Source organism: Bubalus bubalis, chromosome 9 (genome assembly GCF_019923935.1).
Source record: "Bubalus bubalis isolate 160015118507 breed Murrah chromosome 9, NDDB_SH_1, whole genome shotgun sequence".
NCBI classification, from domain to species: domain Eukaryota; kingdom Metazoa; phylum Chordata; class Mammalia; order Artiodactyla; family Bovidae; genus Bubalus; species Bubalus bubalis.
The window spans coordinates 57,667,532-57,686,999 of record NC_059165.1 but is presented as its reverse complement, the minus strand read 5'-3'; the positions used below and the strand labels follow the sequence as shown (position 1 = coordinate 57,686,999).

At 43.8% G+C, this 19,468-nt stretch overlaps 1 long non-coding RNA gene across 1 annotated transcript in view; it reads left to right on the top strand.

Annotated features, from left to right (window-relative positions):
* The window catches only part of LOC102395002, a 43,786-nt gene extending 24,318 nt beyond the window's left edge, over nt 1-19,468 (top strand). The window contains exon 5 of the long non-coding RNA XR_006553344.1: nt 19,064-19,468. This is a non-coding gene — a long non-coding RNA (uncharacterized LOC102395002). The remainder of the gene's footprint in view (nt 1-19,063) is intronic.

Genomic DNA, 19,468 nt, shown 5'->3' with positions numbered 1-19,468 from the left:
CAGCCTCCCTACTCGAACCATCAGTCATCTTAAAATTAACAAGGCCCAAATCAGTTTGTCTGCTTCTCTCTACAACTTTATTCTTCCTGCAGTCTTCCCTGACCCTGGGAAGTAATTATTCCAAGGTGAATTCAAGCCACAAACCTTGGAGTCAACCTGGACCCCTGTCCCCGCCCCCCATCCACTCACACTCAGTGCTTCAGTGGACCCTGTGTACTCTCTTCAGAGTTTATCTCGAGGCCATTCCCTTCTTGGCACCTCCATCACCAACTTTGCTCCAAGGCAGCAGTGTCTCTTGCTTAGAATATAGTGATCAGACCCTAACTGTTCTTCTGTTCCTGACCCTGCCATTCTCAACACGCAGCCAGAAGGATCCTTCTAAAGTATAATCAGGTCATGGTTATGTCACTCTGTTCAAAATCCTTCAATGGCTGCACGTGTCACCTGTAATAAAAGCCAGTCTTTTAAAATGGCAGTGACCTACAAAGCCATACTGGAACTGGCCATCTGCTGTTTCTCTGATCTCATCTACTGTTACCCTCCCCTTGCTTACTCTGCCCCAGCTGCACTGCCTTTCTTGTTGTTCTTAGAACATTCTAGGCTTGATCCCATCTAACAGAATTTTTGTTATTTCCTCTGCCTGGAGTAGTGTCCCTCCAGGTATTGATAAGCCTCACTGCCACTCTTTTATCTGATCTTTAAGTGACTCCACCCGCTCTGAGTTTTCATTCTTTTCTCCTGGGTCATTCCTTATCCCCTTCTCCTTTTTGTTTTTGCATTGTTTTCTTCCCTAGCACTTAAAATTGTGTTTAAAGTACATATTCTGTGTGTTTTTGTCTTTCCTGATTAAAATGTAAGCCCTGTGGGGGCAGGGATTTTTTAAAATGTTTTTCACTGCTGTGTCTTTGGCATTTAGAACAGTGTCCAGTGCATTTTGTTGTTCAGACACTAAGTTCTGTCCGACTCTTGGTAACCCCATGGACCGCAGCATGCCAGGCTCCTCTCTCCTCCCCTGTGTCCCGAAGTTTGCTCAAATTCATTTGAGTTCATTTAATCGGTGATGCTAACTAACCATCCAGTACATAAAAGATGTTAAAACATATTCAAATGAATTAATTCATACTGATAAATTATTTATAGATTCAGCTTAAAAATAGTGAATCTTCAAAACTATGCACAGGATAGACCTTTTGGTTTGGTTTGGTCTTTTTTCCTCCTGGCAGTGGTTTGTGGTTTTCAGTGTATAGGCCGTGCATGTCTTTTGTTAAATTTATCTGTAAGTGTTTTAAGTTTTTAAAGTGCTGTTGTAAATGGCACTATTTTAAAATAAATATTCCAGTGCTTATTCCTGGTATATAGAAATACAGTTGATTACTATATATTAACTATTTTGATTTTCTGTCCTGCAACTTTGCTATATTTACTTATTAGTATTAGTAATTCTTCTGTAGGTTCCTTAGGATTTTCTGCATATACAATCAGGTTGCTTACAAATTACAGTTTACTTGTTCTTTTCCAATTTAATGCTTTTTATTTATTTTTCTGGCTTTATGCCCCTGGCTTGGATTCTAGTCCAGTGTTGAAGTGCTGAATGGACACTTTTGCTTTATCCTGTACTTGAGCAAGTTTCTTTCCTTTCTGCCTCTCTCCCGGCCCATATCTGTATCTCTTTAGCAGTTTCACAGTCCTCTATACACTGCGTCTGAGGACCTTCACTCCAGAATCGGGGCCCATGTTAGTGGTTTGGGACCCTGCCCTTTGTGGTGATACTGGAAATGTGGCAGGAGCAATACCCAGCTCTCCTTTGCCAGCTGTCAGGCCATCTGCATCTTTCATCTTCTTAGGTGTGTAACTATAAATGAGTCTTAGGATAGGCAGGGTTCCCTGGGCAACTTAATTTTTTAAAATGTTATTTTGTGTTGTGGCTGGTCCTCAAGGGTAGGGCACTGAATGAAGTGTGTCTCTCTGTGTGCAGCACAGTCTTGTCATTGTCTGTGCAAGGCTCCTGCCCCTCCTGTGATGCTGTTGGCTCCCGATCCTCCTCCTCCCCTGCTTCCATTTCCTCCTTTCCTTAGGCTCTATGTGTAGAAGAGGTAGCCTTTTTTTATGCATTTTTAGAAAGTTTGTATAGTTTATGCTGAAGTTTCTAAAACCTTCAATTATATAATTGTGATATTTTAATATCTAAGTGGTATTGTTACAGAAGTCATTTTGTTTCTTAGTTCAGTGTCTTTAATATCTTTGTGTTGCTAATGTATGATAACATAACCAGCTGCACACACTAGATAAAAGATTAATGCCATAATTGAATTTAAAAGGAAAGATGAAAGGAAGTTAGCTTATAATAAAATATATAATTTGATATATAAATACACAGGCACAAATGTACTAGAAGACATGAAATTGCTGCTTTTAAGGAAAAGCTTTAGATTTAAGAGAAGTTAAGGAGAGTCAACTACTTAAAGTTTTTGGTATTTTGAAGCAAGAACTAAATAGATATCCATGTGACTATAAGCAGTTTACCCACATGAATGTTTGGCAGGACATTTGAGAGTCCTGTGGTGCATGGGATATATGTTCCCTGTGTATTGTAAGTCCTCGAGCGTCCCTGCCCACCAGTTGCTGGTTGTCACTGTGGCAAAAATGCCCCCACAAGTGTCCAAAATGCCCTCTGGAGATGGATCATAAGCCTAAATCTAAAGCCTAAACTATAATACTTGTAGAAGAAAACATAGGAGAAAAATCTTTGTGATCTTTACTTAGGCAAAAATTTCTTAGACATGACACTAAAAGCCTGATGCATCAAACAAAAAATGGATAAATTGGACTACATCAAAGCTGAAAACTTTTGCTCTTCAAAAGATATTGTTAAGAGAATGAAAAGACAAGAATAAAAAGCCACAGACTGGGAGAAAATATTTGCACAGCATAATTCTGATAAGGAGTTTGTACAGTAATTTATAAAGATCTCTTAAAATAGAATAATAAAACCACCCCATTAAAGAAAAATGAGGAAATAATACGAAAAGACTCCATCAAAGAAGTTATATAGATAACAAACATATGGAAAGATGTTTGGCATCAGTAGTCATTCAGTTCAGTTCAGTTTAGTTGCTCAGTCGTGTCTGACTCTTTGTGACCCTATGAATCACAGCATGCCAGGCCTCCCTGTCCATCACCAAATCCCGGAGTTCACTCAGACTCATGTCCATTGAGTCAGTGATGCCATCCAGCCATCTCATCCTCTGTCGTACCCTTTTCCGAAGAGTTAACTCATTAGTCATTAGGAAAATACAAATTAAAACAATTTATATGTTGATTGATGCATGCTATGAGATAACACTAGTACCTGTTAGAATTGCTGGAAATTGAAAAACTGACCATACTAAGCGTTGGCACAGATGTGGATACTGGACTCTGCTACACTCCTGGTGGGAAAGTTAAATAGTATGGCCACTTTGGAAAATAGTTTGGCAAATTTCTTAAAAAGTTAAGCACACACCTCCTTCGTTATCTAGCTATTCTGCTTCTAGTTATTTACCCAAGAGAAAAGAAAGGATGCAAGCTGACTCATATATGAATATTCATAGCAGCTTTATTTGTAGTGGTCAAAACCCAGAAACAACACAAAAGTCCATTTACAGATGAATGGATAAAGAAATTGTGGTATATCTAAAATGCCCCTAGAGAGGTATTTCCCCTCTGGCAACCTCCAATCCAAATTTCATAATTTTATAGTCAAGGCCCTTCAACCTCAATTTCAATTTCTCTTTCCATCATTCTTTCCTGGCATTTCCCTTCTAGAAGCTCTCTGTAGTGAATGATCTAAGTTCTCTGAACACCCTGAGTGCTTTTATAAGATCTTGTAAAATCAGATTGCCCTGTCTCTTATTGTGGCTTTCTTATTGCAGCAAACTCCTACTGCAGGCACTTCTTAGCTGTTTGTTCTCAGGCACCTGCATCTCCTCCAGACTGACATGCTCCTTCACTTTAATCTCGCTGCTAAGTAACTTCAGTCATGTCCGACTCTGTGCGACCCCATAGACGGCAGCCCACCAGGCTCCCCTGTCCCTAGGATTCTCCAGGCAAGAACACTGGAGTGGGTTGCCATTTCCTTCTCCAATGCATGAAAGTGAAAAGTGAAAGTGAAGTCGCTCAGTCATGTCCGACCCTCAGCGATCCCATGGACTGCAGCCCTCCAGGCTCCTCTGTCCATGGGATTTTCCAGGCAAGAGTACTGGAGTGGGGTGCCATTGCCATCTCCGACTTTAATCTAGAATAGCTCTTAAACATAATACAGAATGCACTGTTACTGTGTCTGCCCCCTGAATCCTCAGTTCCTTAAGTATAGGAAGTGAAGCTTGGTCTTTTGTTTAGTTTAACCTTTTGGGGTTAGAATAGAGTTTGGTAGACCAGAAGTACTTATAAATGAGTGAACGAAGGAACAATTTGGTGTTCAGTTGTACGTTTGTTGAAAAACAGTGATCTCGGCAGCTGGGATGGTTTTATATATAAGTTACTGAAGATAATGCTCTCTTTCAGCACTGATACCAAACATCATAACCCTAATCAGTTGATGAGTCACTGGGACACATACTGTCAACTAAAGGTTCTTATGTATATGACTGAAATATTAATAATCCAAGTGTTTTTCAAGTAACTGATTAAATTGTAGTTGATGCATATAATGCTGTTGTGTTGATTAAAAACACTGAGGTAGTTCTGTACAAATATTTCTGATGTGGAGATATGTAAAAAATACAGTATTGAATAAGAAGAAGTTTCAGAAGTATAGAATATGATCCTGATTTCTGAGAAACAAAATAGTATATGCATATAAATATGTATGTATACTATATTAGTATGTTCTTGGAAAAATCTTGAAAAATACTTGGGCTGAATCCAATGGGGAAAACTTCTTTTCTTTCTCATTTTCTCCCTTAAAAAAAATCACTTTATATGCTTCAGCATCATTTGATCTTGTTATGAGCATGTTTTGCTTTAGTAATTAAAAAACCCACACAGGGCTTTCCTGGGGGCTCAGTGGTAAAGAATCCGCCTGCCAGTGCAAGAGACGTGGGTTCCATTCCTGATCCACGAAGATCCCACATACTGTTGAGCAACTGTGCCTGTGTGCCATAACTATTGTGCCTGTGCTGTAGAGCTTGGCAGCTGCAACTACTGAGCTAACAGGCCACGATGACTGAAGCCCTAGAGCCTGTGCTCCGCAACAAGAGAAGCTGCTGCAATGAGAAGCGTGCACCACAGCTAGAGAGTAGCCCCTGCTTGCAGCAACTAGAGATAAGTTCACACAGCAACAAAGATCCAGCACAGCCAAAAATAAATGAATAAATAAAAATTAAAAAAAACCCTACAGAGGTTTAACATATATGCCTGACCAGTAAGACTTACTATTGTAAACTTATTTTAGATACTTTCCAAAATTAATTCTTAGGTTAATTTTAACATTTTAGGTTTATGTAGCATTTTCCTAAAATGCAAGCTGCTTTTACCTTATGATCTGATTTTCACCTTCAGATAACTTTTTGGGGTGGTAAAGGGGGAGGTGAAGTCCAGGAGGGGTGGATGCTATGTCTAAGTTAGTGTGTGAGTGTGGACTGCAGCTTTGTACTCCTGTTCCTAGGAAAGCTCAGCTATCACTTGACAGAAATAGGATGTTCTCATTTCTTCAGGTGGGTAAGCACGTGGGCTTTGCATTCACACACCTGTTTTTGACCTCTGCCTTTACCACCTACTAGCTGTGTGATCTGGAGAAGGCAATGGCATCCCACTCCAGTACTCTGGCTGGAAAATTCCATGGACGGAAAAGCCTGGTAGGCTGAAGTCCATGGAGTCACTAGGAGTCAGACACGACTGAGCAACTTCACTTTCACTTTTCACTTTCATGCATCGGAGAAGGAAATGGCAACCCACTCCAGTGTTCTTGCCTGGAGAATCCCAGGGACAGGGGAGCCTGGTGGGCTGCCGTCTCTGGGGTCACACAGAGTCGGACACGACTGAAGCAACTTAGCAGCAGCAGTAGCAGCAGCTGTGTGACTGTGGCCAAGATTCTTACAGGCTATGCGCTGCTGCTGCTGCTGCTAAGTCACTTCAGTCGTGTCCAACTCTGTGCGACCCCATAGACGGCAGCCCACCAGACTTCCCCTTCCCTGGGATTCTCCAGGCAAGAACACTGGAGTGGGTTGCCATTTCCTTCTCCGATGCATGAAAGTGAAAAGTGAAAGTGAAGTCGCTCAGTCATGTCCGACTCTAGCGACCCCATGGACTGCAGCCTACCAGGCTCCTCCGTCCATGGGATTTTCCAGGCAAGGGTACTGGAGTGGGGTGCCATCGCCTTCTCCGGGCTATGCGCTAGGTTTCCTCATCTAGAACATTAGGATCCTGGTAGTATATATGTCCAGGGGTGGTTGTGAGGCTTGGATGTAAGGATCTGAAATCAGTGAGGTGCTTGATAAACGTTAGCTTTTGTTGTTACTGTTATGAAGGAAAACATAGCAGTAGAAAGAAATGAGACCAGATGAAAGGAAATCAAAGGAAGAAAAGGACAATTTTTTATAAGGGCTGAAGATATGACTTCTAGTTACTATCTCCCCTCAAACCCCTCCTTTTTTTTTTTAAAACTGTCGTTCAGTTCAGTTCAGTCACTCAGTTGTGTCCGACTCTGCGACCCCATGAATCACAGCACGCCAGGCCTCCCTGTCCATCACCAACTCCCGGAGTTCACTCAAACTCATGTCCATCGAGTTGGTGATGCCATCCAACCATCTCATCCTCTGTCGTCCCCTTCTCCTTCTGCCCCCAATCCCTCCCAGCATCAGGGTCTTTTCCAGTGAGTCAACTCTTCACATGAGGTGGCCAAAGTATTGGAGTTTCAGCCTCAGCATCAGTCCTTCCAATGAACACCAAGGACTGATCTCCTTTAGGATGGACTGGTTGGATCTCCTTGCAGTCCAAGGGACTCTCAAGAGTCTTCTCCAAGACCACAGTTCAAAAGCATCAATTCTTCAGCATTCAGCCTTCTTCACAGTCCAACTCTCACATCCATACATGACCACTGGAAAAACCATAGCCTTGACTAGATGGACCTTTGTTGGCAAAGTAATATCTCTGCTTTTCAATATGCTATCTAGGTTGGTCCTAACTTTCCTTCCAAGGAGTAAGTGTCTTTTAATTTCATGGCTGCAATCACCATCTGCAGTGATTTTGGAGCCCCCAAAATAAAGTCTGACACTGTTTCCACTGTTTCCCCGTCTGTTTCTCATGAAGTGATGGGACTGGACGCCATGATCTTAGTTTACTGAATGTTGAGCTTTAAGCCACCTTTTTCACTCTCCTCTTTCACTTTCATCAAGAGGCTTTTTAGTTGTTGTGGGAGTGTGTAATTTCCTCGATTCTGTCTCATCACAACAAAAATTTGAAGCGATGGACGTTAAAGCCCTTGGACAGACCGTGTCTCAGCTCTTGGACAGATCAGTGTTACAGCTCCGTGTTACAGCGCAGTTTTATTTAGAAAATAAAAGGAAAATACAGCCTTGAAGCGTGAGGGCATGTCGACCCAAAAAGCACGAAGAGGAGAGAGAGTGCGCGTGCGACAGGGAGGGAGTGAGGGAGGTCGCTGGCCCTTTGGCTCCTTTTTTTATGTTTTTTCTCCTCCCCCTGGGCCTGCCCTGTGTAAATTGGGCTAGCCAGGAGTGCTCTTTGTTCTACCTGAGGTCCTCACTCTGGTCCTGGGACCTTCCTTTGTCCTATTTTCGCAGGCTTTTCCCTTGTCTTTTAGCCACCACCATTCTGGACTCCTTTTTCCTATTCTAACCACCTAAAAAAACTAAGCCTTCTATTGTTAAGTGCTAGCAGATACATCACTGTTAGCTTAGTAGGAATTGTAAGAAGAACTGGAGAAAACACTTTGCAGTGTGAGGAGAGGTGAGAGAATTGCATGGGCTGATGCCAAACATATAGGCAAGGGACTTGGAAAGCCTCTTTGCAATTTTGTAGTGATCCAGGAAGCTAGGCCTGCCATGCCTCATAGCCCCCAGGGTGATGGCTGGTCCTGAAAATACTGTGGAAGGAATAATGCAGTAGCCCTGGGCTAAAAGCTCCATGAATTCCTGAGCAGGACCATGCTTTCCACTGGGCTCTTTGTGCCCAGAACATCTCTGTGACTAAAGGTGCTGCCTGAGGAGGCATCCTTAGCTTCCTGGCAGAGAAGGCCTCAGTTCACTCTTACCCCTGGGGAGTGAGGGGACCAGCAAGGAGAGATAACTGATATGCATTAACATGTAGTGCCCAGAACCCTCCATAGTCTAGCTACACAGAGTCCCCGAGCCTTGGGATGGCTGGCAGTAGAAGCAGAGTGTCTTCTCACTCAGCCTTTGCAGCTGTGCGAGGCTGAGGTGTGTGCCCCATGAGTGTATCAGAACTAATGTCTCAAAGTGTTGGCTTTATGGGAACTTCTTGATAGAAGTTTCTCTTTTGTTCACATACATTATAAATTAGAAAAATATTTGTAGATATGAATGAATATTTATGAAAGTGTCAGGCACTCCAAGATGAGGCGTGTTTTCAGCCCTATTTTCCCTGTGAGGTCATCATGTAGAGTAACACAGACATGAACTTTTTTCCAGGTCTGTGCTTTGGTTACTGTATTATTCTGCCTCGCCTTGGGGGCTGGGGGTTCCTCTGACCCTGTTCGAGATTCTAGGGTAAAGGCTGATAATTAGAGCAGAAGAAATTGCAATACTGAAGGAACCCAGTGTAAAATAGCCAGCAGCCCACGTCTGTTTTTGTCTGTGCATAGAGTAGACCGCTACAGGGCATAGTCGGCTCTCTAGAACCATTCACTGAGTGAAAAATAGACCAGAAAGAGTTATTCTTGAAGAGAGGAGAGAAACCTGACAATGTTTCAAAACATGAATCGGTACCTCGTATGTAAGTTTTAAAATACTTTACTTAACTCCCCTCTGCCCCTTATTACTAGAGGAAATACCCTGCTTTTTCTAGCAGGATTTTTGTTTGTTTGTTTTTAGAAAGGAAAAAAAAAAAATACTATGTGGCCCATTTCTCAGGCTACTTTATTTTAAAATTCCCAGAATCCTCCTGAAGCAGTTTGAAAATTAAGAGTATGTGCTAATAAGAGCAGCTGAGGAAGAAGGTTTTGGCTTGGGTATTGTCTAACCAGGTGGGCTGGGATCCTTGAACTTAAAGAAACTTTTGTGTTTCCAGCTGTACCAGGGGGATTAGTAGCTTAGTCTTACCTCATGGGAGCAAGTTTTATTGTTACCTCTTTTAGGGCCGAAACTGTAATGTTAGGGTTTTTTACACAGCACCATCTGCTTCAGGCGCTCAATATGCTTAGTTTTCTCCCCATTGTGATCCCCTTCTTCCAAATAAGTTCTGTATCTGGAAGAGTGAATCCACTTTGAACATAACAACAGATGTGCTTGGTAATATGTAAAATTCAAACAGTTTTGAATCAATTCTGCCGTCATTGACTATCTAACACAGGTAAGATGCTGTGCCAGACTGGTGCAATGCGAACAAAGTTAACTAAAAGGTGGTCCCTGCCTTAAGGGACCCAGTTGGGGCATATAAGGCAAAAGCATGGAAGTGTATAGTAGCTATAGGAAATTAAAAATTTAATAAGAAGCAAAAGGGAGAATACGCAGCCCGTGATGAATTTCCAAATGAAGGCCACAGATGTTAAGAGCTAGAGGAAGTCTGAGTTCTCTTTGATAAGGTTCCTCCTCGAGACGCAGCAGAGTCCAGAGTGAATGTTCACAGTGCAATTAGAGGGACACTTTGAAGGGGAACAAAGCTGCTTGTGTGGGAGCCAGGGGGAATGCTGGCCTCCTCAGCGTGGTCCGGAAATTCATTCTGTAACAAAGAACTGTAATTCCAAGTCAATGACACCTTCTAAATCCTCTCAGACTATGCCCAAAATTACAGAGGAGAAATGGCGAGTCAATTCTGTTCAGCCAGAACTGGATAGCTGTGTGCTTTGCTCAAATGCCTGGGATCTAATGGCGATGGGACAGCAGCCAGGAGATAAAGCAAGTCAATACAGGACTGGGAGGACTCTGATGCTGGAGCAGATAATGAGGAAGGGGCCAGGATTTGAAAGCATGACCTCTAAGTCTTCCTGTGTAATGAACAGAATATAATGGAGGGCTGAGATCTGAGACCCCGGTGCACCTGTGTTTGGAGCTGCCCAGCCAGTGGCCCGGCTGCATCCCTGGAGAACCTGGGTGAGCTTTATGGGAACCTGACAGATTCGGACTACTTTTACCGCTTGTTGAAGAGAACAGAAGACCAGAGGTTTTCTCTAAAGGCGATAATTTTGTGACTTAGTGGTTAAGAACTTGAACATTGGCATCAAGACCTGTTGCCCCCTCTTACTGGCTGTGTGTGGCTGAGCAAGTCACTTACCCTTTCTGAGCTTCGGATTCATCATCTGTAAAATGAAAGAAAAAAATGATAATCATTACCTTGTAATTATGAAGACTAAGTACAATAAGGGATTAAAAAACCTGTATAGGTATTATGGCCCATATGAGAACATGATAAATCCTACCTTTATTTTTACTAAAGGAGATCATCTTGAAATGCCTGTTATAAATTGCTTTTTCATTCTTTAGGTTCTGGACCTGGATTAGAGTCAAAGTGGATATTATTCCATTCTTCCCCTTAGTTTTCCATCTGTAGCTTTTGAGACGACAAAGAAATAATTCAAGCAATGGATTGAGGATGGTGGGTTGAGGACAGGAAAAAGATTTAGAGAAAGGTTCCTGCTTCATAGCCTCAAAACCCATAACTTAAAAGGACAGATCTCTGGAGGCATAGGTTGCTGAGGGACTGCAGTATTGTTATTTCTCTCCTCTTAGAGAATCTGAGATACCTTAGAGCAATGCTTCTTAAACACCAACAGGCATACAAGTCACCTGAGATTCTGCATTTCTAACAAGCTCCCAGGTGATGCTCCTGGTCCTTAAACCACCTTTAAAGTAGCAAAGACCTGAAAGGCTTTGGCTTACTGAGTCCAGGATGGTTGAACCTCTTTATTACCTCCCTGAAAATGCTCTTCCAGTTTTGCTTGCATATCTCCACTGAAGATAAGCTCCCCCCACTTGCCAGGCAGCCCTTCCTGTTTCCAGATGGCAGGACATGATAGAAGTCTGTGTCTTTTTTTTTTTTAAAGAAAGCTTAATTTTTCTAAACACTGATTCTCAACTTAGACTGTGTATTTGCATGCTTGTGTGTTCTTGTTTTTTATTGAAATATAGATGATTTACAATGTAGTATTAATTTCTGGTATATAGCAAAGTGATTCAGTTATACATATATATACTTACGCTTTTTCATATTCTTTTCCATTATGGTTTATTATAGGATATCAAATATAGTTCTCTGAGCTATGCAGTAGGACCTTGTTGTTTTATCTGTTTTATATGTAGTAGTGTTTATCTGTTAGTCCCAAACTCCTAATTTATCCCTCCTCCCTCCCCTATCCCCCCACTCTTCCCTTTGGTAACCATAATTTGTTTTCTATGTCTGTGAGTACATTTCTGTTTTGTAAATAAGTTCTCTTGTGTCATATTTTAGATTCCACACATAAGTGATACCATATAGTATTTGTGTTTCTCTTTCTGACTTATTTCACTTAGTATGATAATCTCAATGCCATCTATAATGGCATTATTTCATTTTTTTAATGGCTGAGTAATAGTTCATGTAATAGTTCATCTTCTTTCTACATTCCTCTGTCGATGGGCATTTAGATTGCTTCCGTGTCTTGGCTATTGTAAATAATGCTGCTGTGAACATGGGGTAGCATGTATCTTTTTGAATTAGAATTTTCCCAGGACATATGCCCAGGAGTGGGATTTCTGGATCATGTGACAACTCTTGTTTAAATTTTTATTTAAATTTATTTATTGTTTCAGTTCAGTTCAGTTGCTCAGTCACATCCGACTCTTTGCGACCCCATGAACCGCAGCACGGCCAGGCCTCCCTGTCCATCATCTACTCCCGGAGTCCACCCAAACCCATGTCCATTGAGTCGGTGATGCCATCCAACCATCTTATCCTCTGTCGTCCCCTTCTCCTCCTGCCCTCAATGTTTCCCAGCATCAGGGTCTTTTCCAATGGGTTAGCTCTTCGCATGAGGTGGCCAAAGTATTGGAATTTCAGCTTCAACATCAGTCCTTCTAATGAACACCCAGGACTGATCTCCTTTAGGATGGACTGTTTGGATCTCCTTATTGTTTATTAGAGGATAATTGCTTTAAAATATTGTGTTGGTTTCTGCCATGTATCAACATGAATCATATGACGACTAAACACGTGAAAGGTGTTCACCATCACTCATTGTTAGAGAAATGCAAAATGTTTTTGTTTTTTAAGGAACCTCCATACTGTTTTCTATAGTGGCTGTACCAGTTTACATTCCCACCAACAGTGTAGGAGGGGGACTGTGTATCTCTTACTGAGCTGATGCTTGCCTCCTTATAATAGCATCCATTGGGGCTTCTCAGGTGGCACTAGTGGTAAAGAACCCATCTGCCAGTGCAGGAGATGTAAGAGATGTGGGTTTGATCCCAGAATCAGGACAAGCCCCTGGAGGAGGGCATGGAAACCCACTCCAGTATTCTTACCCGGAAAATTACATGGACAGAGGAGCCTGGTGGACTATATAGTCCATGGGTTGCAAAGAGTTCCACATGACTGAAGTGACTTTGCATGCACACATGCTCCTATCTCATTTTTGTGGCAGGGGTGGGTGCGGGGACATCATACAGGTAATGCCTAATCCTGGTGAGGATTTAACTTGGTTTTGGTCTTCTATAGTGTAAGTCCATGAATGGGCTTCTATGGTAGTAATGGAAGTTGGGGGTGGGGAAGCAGCAATGCCCTGAAAATATTTACAGAGTTTTGTTAGCATGTACATTTTCCTGGAGAGAGTTTCCATAGCTTTCAGTAGTTTTTCAAGTGTTTCTATTCCCTCTAGAAGATTAAGGAGCATTGGCTTCCTACTTCGTGGCATGCTGTGTCCCTCACACATCTTCTCTTTGGAAGGCTAGACCCTCCCAAATCTCTGTATCTCTTGTCTGTGTGTCTCTCTTTAAAAAATTTTTTTTCTGTAATTCTTTGTGTAACATGGTTTGAGGCACCCAGTTCATCCTGCCAAATTTTCCTAGTTTGTCTGTGTCCCTCTAAGGTTGGCCCCCCAGTATGCACAAGCTAAGCTCCAGGAGTCATCTGACCAGCCAGAACGGTAAGACATATCCCCTTGATTTGACCTGAGACTCACTTCATTTCTTCTTTAAAGTATGTCTCCTTTGGAAACCTCAGTGTTCTTGACAGTGCAGTCCATTTGGAATGTTTATGTTGCAGATTTTAAAAAAGAAAACTCATTGTTTAGAGTTTGTTGATAAATGTAACAGAGCTGGGCTGGGGGTTGGCTCTGCTTTCAGGTGAAGTTTGATCTAGCAGCTCAGACACATTCACCAAGGATCCAGCTTCTTGTTTTCCCTCTGCATAGTCAAAACAGTTCCAGTCATTTACACATGTACTACATTGAACCCCATTTTCCACCATCCTGAATGCTTTGTATTGTTTTTGGACCACATATGCCAGACCTGATATTTATTGCTTTGACATGTCTTGTTAGCCCATAACCCAGATGATACCATCTCTCCTATCAGCCTCCCTATTAAGCTTAGGGTCATCTTCAGATCTGATCAGCGTGCCAACAGATTAGTGATGTTGAACCACATAGGTTCAAGAACAGAGCCACAGCTTGCTGCCTGGACACTCCTGCCGATTGGTGTCATGTACCCTTTGGACTTGAATGAACAGTTCTCAGAGTGTATTCTGAAGGATTGTAGACTGCAGGATGATTCTAAAAAATGGAACCCTATAATAAAATACATAGGGATCGGGCTACAGACCATGACCCATTCTTGAAGACTCATGATGCTTATGAGTACATTAAAAAAATCTAATAAAAGGAATTGTTAAACACAGTTTTCTAAATATTTTTGACCATAAAGTCTTCTCCCCTGCCCTGCTAATAATGATACACCTAATAATGATCTGTAAACAAATATTCTAGAGAGCACAGTCTGAGGGAGAAATGGCTCATGTAGATGTTCAACCAGTTATCAGTTGTTTAATTGTCTTATCATCTGGTCCACGTTCTGTTTTTACCCACAAGGGTAAGATGAGAGATAATGTAAAATGCCTTGCTGAAAACCAGTTTATCTTGCCAGTCTTTCACCTATTCAGAAAGGAAATTATTTAAAACCTGGGGCTACTCTCATCCTCAGTCTGCCCAGTGAAGCTTGAGTGCCCAATAGATGGGTGTTTTCTCAGGTGTTAAGGGCAGAAGGCAGGCATATGAGGACACTCTTAGGGAAACCCAGAGCCAGGGCGTGCTTGTCATCATTTGCAATAGTAATAGTCAAGGATAACTCGGTTACTGAATGTTTACTTTATGCCAGGCACATCACTCAGGGCTTCATATGTAGTATCTCTAGGAACTGTAGGAGTTGGGCAATACTGTGGTCCTTATTTTATTAATGGGGAGCTGGAAGTATCAAGAGCTTGGAAGAGTTACTCACGGGGACACAGCTAATGAGAAAAGGAGCCAGGTGTCAGACCCAAGCTTGACTGACCCTAGAGCCCATATGTGCATCAGTTCACTGTATTTTTTTTTTTTTTTCCTTACAATCACCTAGTCATCAGGCATCTATTAGATGTTGACTTTGGGTGTGGCTTGTTATTTGGTGAAACTGAGGACACCAACAAAACAACAGTCCTTGCCTTAAGGTACTGACACTTCATCTGGGGGAACTTTTGTTGTTGAATGAAGACAATGCTTATTAGCAAGCAAAAAGAAGGGAGTGTATGAAACATGAAAGTCGAATACCACACAAGTGGCATCTCCACAGTTTGCTTTCAGAGACCCACTTGCCTGCGCATGTCTCCCTCCCATTCTTCTGCTCCGGCTCTTTTCACAAATTCCCTCCTTGCTCTCTGTCTCTCCCTCATCCCCTTGGCCTCTGTGTGTCCCCAGGGAAACCACTAACCTCTTGGCTCCTCCGTTCTCTGTCAGTGATGAACAGCTGACACCCTCAGCACTTGGAGGTGACCTAGTTTGAATGAAATGCTGGCTTTTCAGTTACATCTTCAATAGGCTGAAGTGGCAGCTTGTCAGTGGGCTTATGTCACCTCGTGACTGTGTCAGTTCCCTTCTTGCCTGGCTTCCTGTTAGTAAGTATCCTCAGGATGCTCTTGGAAGCCAGAAGGTGTAAGAGGCCTGGTAAGGGAGCCAAAAAGAAAGGAAGAGAAAAGCAGAGAAGACCTGCCCTTTCCTGGAAAAAAAATTTGTACACTAGGGGGAAAAAAATCTCATTAGAACGGAGGAAGGGAAATTTCTGAAGGTGTCTCCCTGCAGAACAATTCTGCTTTAAGAAGGACATTAAAAATTTTTTATTTTTTTTGACCCACTCTGACCTCCTTTATCCCCCACCTTGCCCTCCCTTCCTGTTTGGCACTTTTAAAATGGTATTACTTCTCTTCTACAATAGTGACCTGCTGGGAGTAATAGCAGAGACATTTCCTCTCCTGTGGTTCCAGTTTTCTTTTTAATAATGATCCCCCCCTCACCCCCTACCCCTCTGCTGCCTTTCATAAACATGTTCCCAGGGGCCAGGGTGGAAAAGCTTCAGGGGTGTGCTTGTGTGCCCCAAAGGCTAGCTGTGTTTGAGGCTTGATTTCCCCCCACTTCTGGGGCTGCAGCAGCCTGAACCCACCCCTTTGCAAGGTGAACTGCAGCCTTAAGTTTGGATGGTACAGACTTGGAGGTTTGGCTGTTACATTTGAGGGTAATAGTAATTGTGTGAGCTCATTCCCAGGAATGTTCCTCTAGGGATTCGAGGTGCTTCTAGCTCGGTGAAGTTGAGGCAGATTTCAAACAGCATTAAGGGTGCTTGCCTGCCCAATCTTGCCTGAAGCAAGTCATCCTGGGCAGTTCCATGGTCCTCTCCAAGGACTGCCTCTTTAAGGGCAAAGTTCATGTTCACAGAAATCAGAACAGATGAGCCACTTGGAGTTTACTGTAGGTCACTTTCTCCAAAAGCATGGGCTCATAATCTTAAGTCTCGTTTTAATTTTGTCCATCAAAATACCGTTGCTCTTAGTGAAGGCTTATCTCCCAGAGTTGAAAGCCTAAGGGGGCAGTTCCTCCTCTCCTGCAGCTCTTCCTTCCTTTGATTAATGAGTTCACTCAGTTCACCCGGTTGTTTGTACATCTAGTAAACATTTGACTGCTTCACTGCTGGGTGCCAGGTGAGCAAAACAGAAAGGTTCCTGTCCTCATGAGCTTTGTGGGGCAATGGGGAAAACAGTGTCCAGCTGTAGAAGGCAACCATGTGGCCACCCACCGGGAGCCCTGCTGTGGAGAGGATGACCATGGTGCTGGGATGGAGAAGCAGAGGAGACCTGGGCGGGGTCGTCAGGCAAGGTCCATCTGAGATGGTGAAACCTGAGCCAGGGGGTCAGCTGGCTGGAGACCTGGCAAAGTCTGTGGAACAGTCCCAGCAGAGGGTCGCTATGTGTGAAAGTTCCTTGTTGGAAATGAACTTGGCACCTACCAGAAACTGAGAAGAAGCCGAAGTGGAGAGAGGGAGTTGGAGAAGAGCTTGGAGGGGTGGGTGAGCAAGGCCTGGGTGTTGAAGTCCTATATGTTATCTTAAAAACAAAAAACCAGAACTCATGAGATTTGCAACTCATTCCATGACATTGTTTTCTGTTTCTGTAAAGGGGTTTGAAGAAAAGCAGTGTAGTGTAGTGGTTAGCAGTGGACTTGAGATCTATGCCCATGTCTGAACCCCACTACTGCCGCTTGCTGTCTTTATAACCTCAGGCAGCTCATTTAACCTTCCTGGGCCTCAGTTTCTACATCATAAAATGGGGGCAACTCGTAGTACCCACTTTGTGGGACCAATTTGAAGATTAAACGAACTGACATATGTGCCTAAGACATAGCAAGAACGCCATATATGTTGCTGTTTAGTCACTAAGTCTTGCCGACTCTTTTGTGACCCCATGGACTGTGGCCCACCAGGCTCCTCTGTCCATGGGATTCTCCAGGCAAGAACACTGGAGTGGGTTGCCATGCCCTCCTCCAGGGTGTCTTCCTGACCCAGGGATTGAACACACATCTTCTGTGTTGGCAGGTGAATTCTTTACCACTGAGCCACCAGGGGAGCCTGTTATTAAAAAGCTGAAGAGTATTAGATTGACTGTCCAGGAAAGTGTCCCTTCTTGTCCTGTGGCTTCGTGCAGTCCTTGGCATAAGGACGTGCCCTCAGATGTACACATCTGCTTTTGAGATGGACAGTCCCAAGGCGGGCTGGGCTGATACGGTGTCCTTGACCTGAGGCAGCTTCAGGGTAATGCCTATTCTCTCCTTAGGCAGCGCTTAGGTGTCTTCCTGTTGCACTGAGTATCCAGGTCCCAGGTTTTCCAGGGCAGTGTGGGCTCCATCAACCTGGAGCCTTTTGTTTCTTCCCTTCCTCAGATGGAGGGGGCTCTTGGTTGAAGTGCTCATTGCGATTCTGTTTGGGGATTGGAGGTTCATTTCAGCTTGGCAAACACTTGTTGGTCATTGGCAGTGTTAAGCCGAGGTGCTAGGTGCTGGGGAATGCTGGGGATCCAGTCCACTCCCTACCTGGAGGAAGGTAATACCTAGTTGGGGAATCGGGGTCATGGACCTGTAATTCCAGTTTAAACTAGTTAAATGGGAGCCTGTGGGACCAGAGGAAGGGTCTTCGGCCCCAGCTGTGGCTTTCGAGAGCACATCCTAGAGGAAGTGTCCAGTGAGTCATCAAGAGTGATAAGAGTAAGGCAGAGATGGGAGAGGCTTTCCGGGAGGTAGAAAGAGATAGCAAAAGCCCAGGGTGGGGGTTGGGGGGCAGTGGGGAGGGGGAGGGAAAGCTGCAAATATTTTGATAAGATGGAGGAGGAAAGGACAGCATGGAGGCTGAAGCTGCAGAACAAAATGAAGCTTTTGTGCTTTCCTAGGGACTGTGGGATGGAACCCGCAGGCCATGGGGCCCCTGGGGGATCCCAGGAAGGGGCTTCTGTGCTCCGAGCATTATAGTCAGCCCTTTCTGATGGCAGAGTGGAGGGTGGGTGTGGGGAGGGGAGGGGCATCAGCATGCGTAGCCAGGAAGACTGCGGGAGGCCGTGGCTCTAGTCCAGTTGAGAGGTAACGAGGACAAAGGTAGGGCTCTGGTCGCTGGGGTGTGGGGGGTGAGCTAGACGGAAGTCAGGAGATACGGGCAGGCTTTGGTGGAGAAAGGCTCCGTGGGGGACAGATCCCACAGAAGGTGGCTTTCAAGGATGTTGGGACATAGGACAAAGATCCTGTTCATGGACGCGGGCAATGATTCTGCTTCCTGCTTCCCCCCCAGGGTGATGATGTCTCCTGAATGCTGAGTTCTGTTCAAGGACCAGAAGATCCCCATGTGGGCAAACACTTCCCTAAACAGAAACACAAAGAGTTTTGAGTTTAATTCTTAGCTGGTGATGTGTGTGTGTGTAAAATAGAAAAGGCAGTAATGTACAAAGATTCAGTCTTCTCAACCCTCGTAGGGCCCTTAGGTGAATGAAGAGTGTCATCATGTCAGGTGTTAGGCTTGTGAAAATCCTGGGCCTAGGAGTGGCAAGTGGGGCTAAGGAATGAGAAAACGTATGTAGCATCTGTGCCTCCCTGTGTACCCACGTGGCCCCAGCAAGTTTTATAACGGTGACTGACTGAGTACATGATGAATTTCTAGCAGGTGTCTGTGCTGTCTCTCCTAAGCGAGTCTGCAGCCCCCAACACGCCTCCTCTTTCATACTCTCCCAGTTCCTGCAGGTCATCTGTTCAAGGGAGCGGTTTTCCTGAATCCTGTCACAGTTTTGCAATACTCTGTGCAGTGTGTATCATTTACAACATGCTGGGTTATCTGATTATTGTCTTCATTTCTGTTCACAGTCTCATGAGGAAGGTGTTGGCCACCACTCATGGCAACTGGAACTGGGTTTCCAAGAGGTTAAATAACACGCCCAGATGGGGAGGGAGCTGGGAATCAAACCTGCATTATTGGACTGCTTTTTCCACCATGTTGAGTTGCAGTTACTGAAATGGACACCAGAAGCGTACAGTTTCTGTTTGGACTCTTCCTGGGAAGGAATGAACAAGTGAAAAACAGCCCCGTAGTCAAATCCACAGAGCCCCCAAAACTTCTATCCTGCATATCTGCCCCTTCTGCCACCCGTGAAGGCCATTCTGCTTATCCCACCCTGGCAAGACTTTAAAGCTGATCCCTCAGCTGAAATGACCAGATGGAGTGAGCAGTATGTTATTATTATTTAATAAAGCATGTGTTGTTCCCTATTT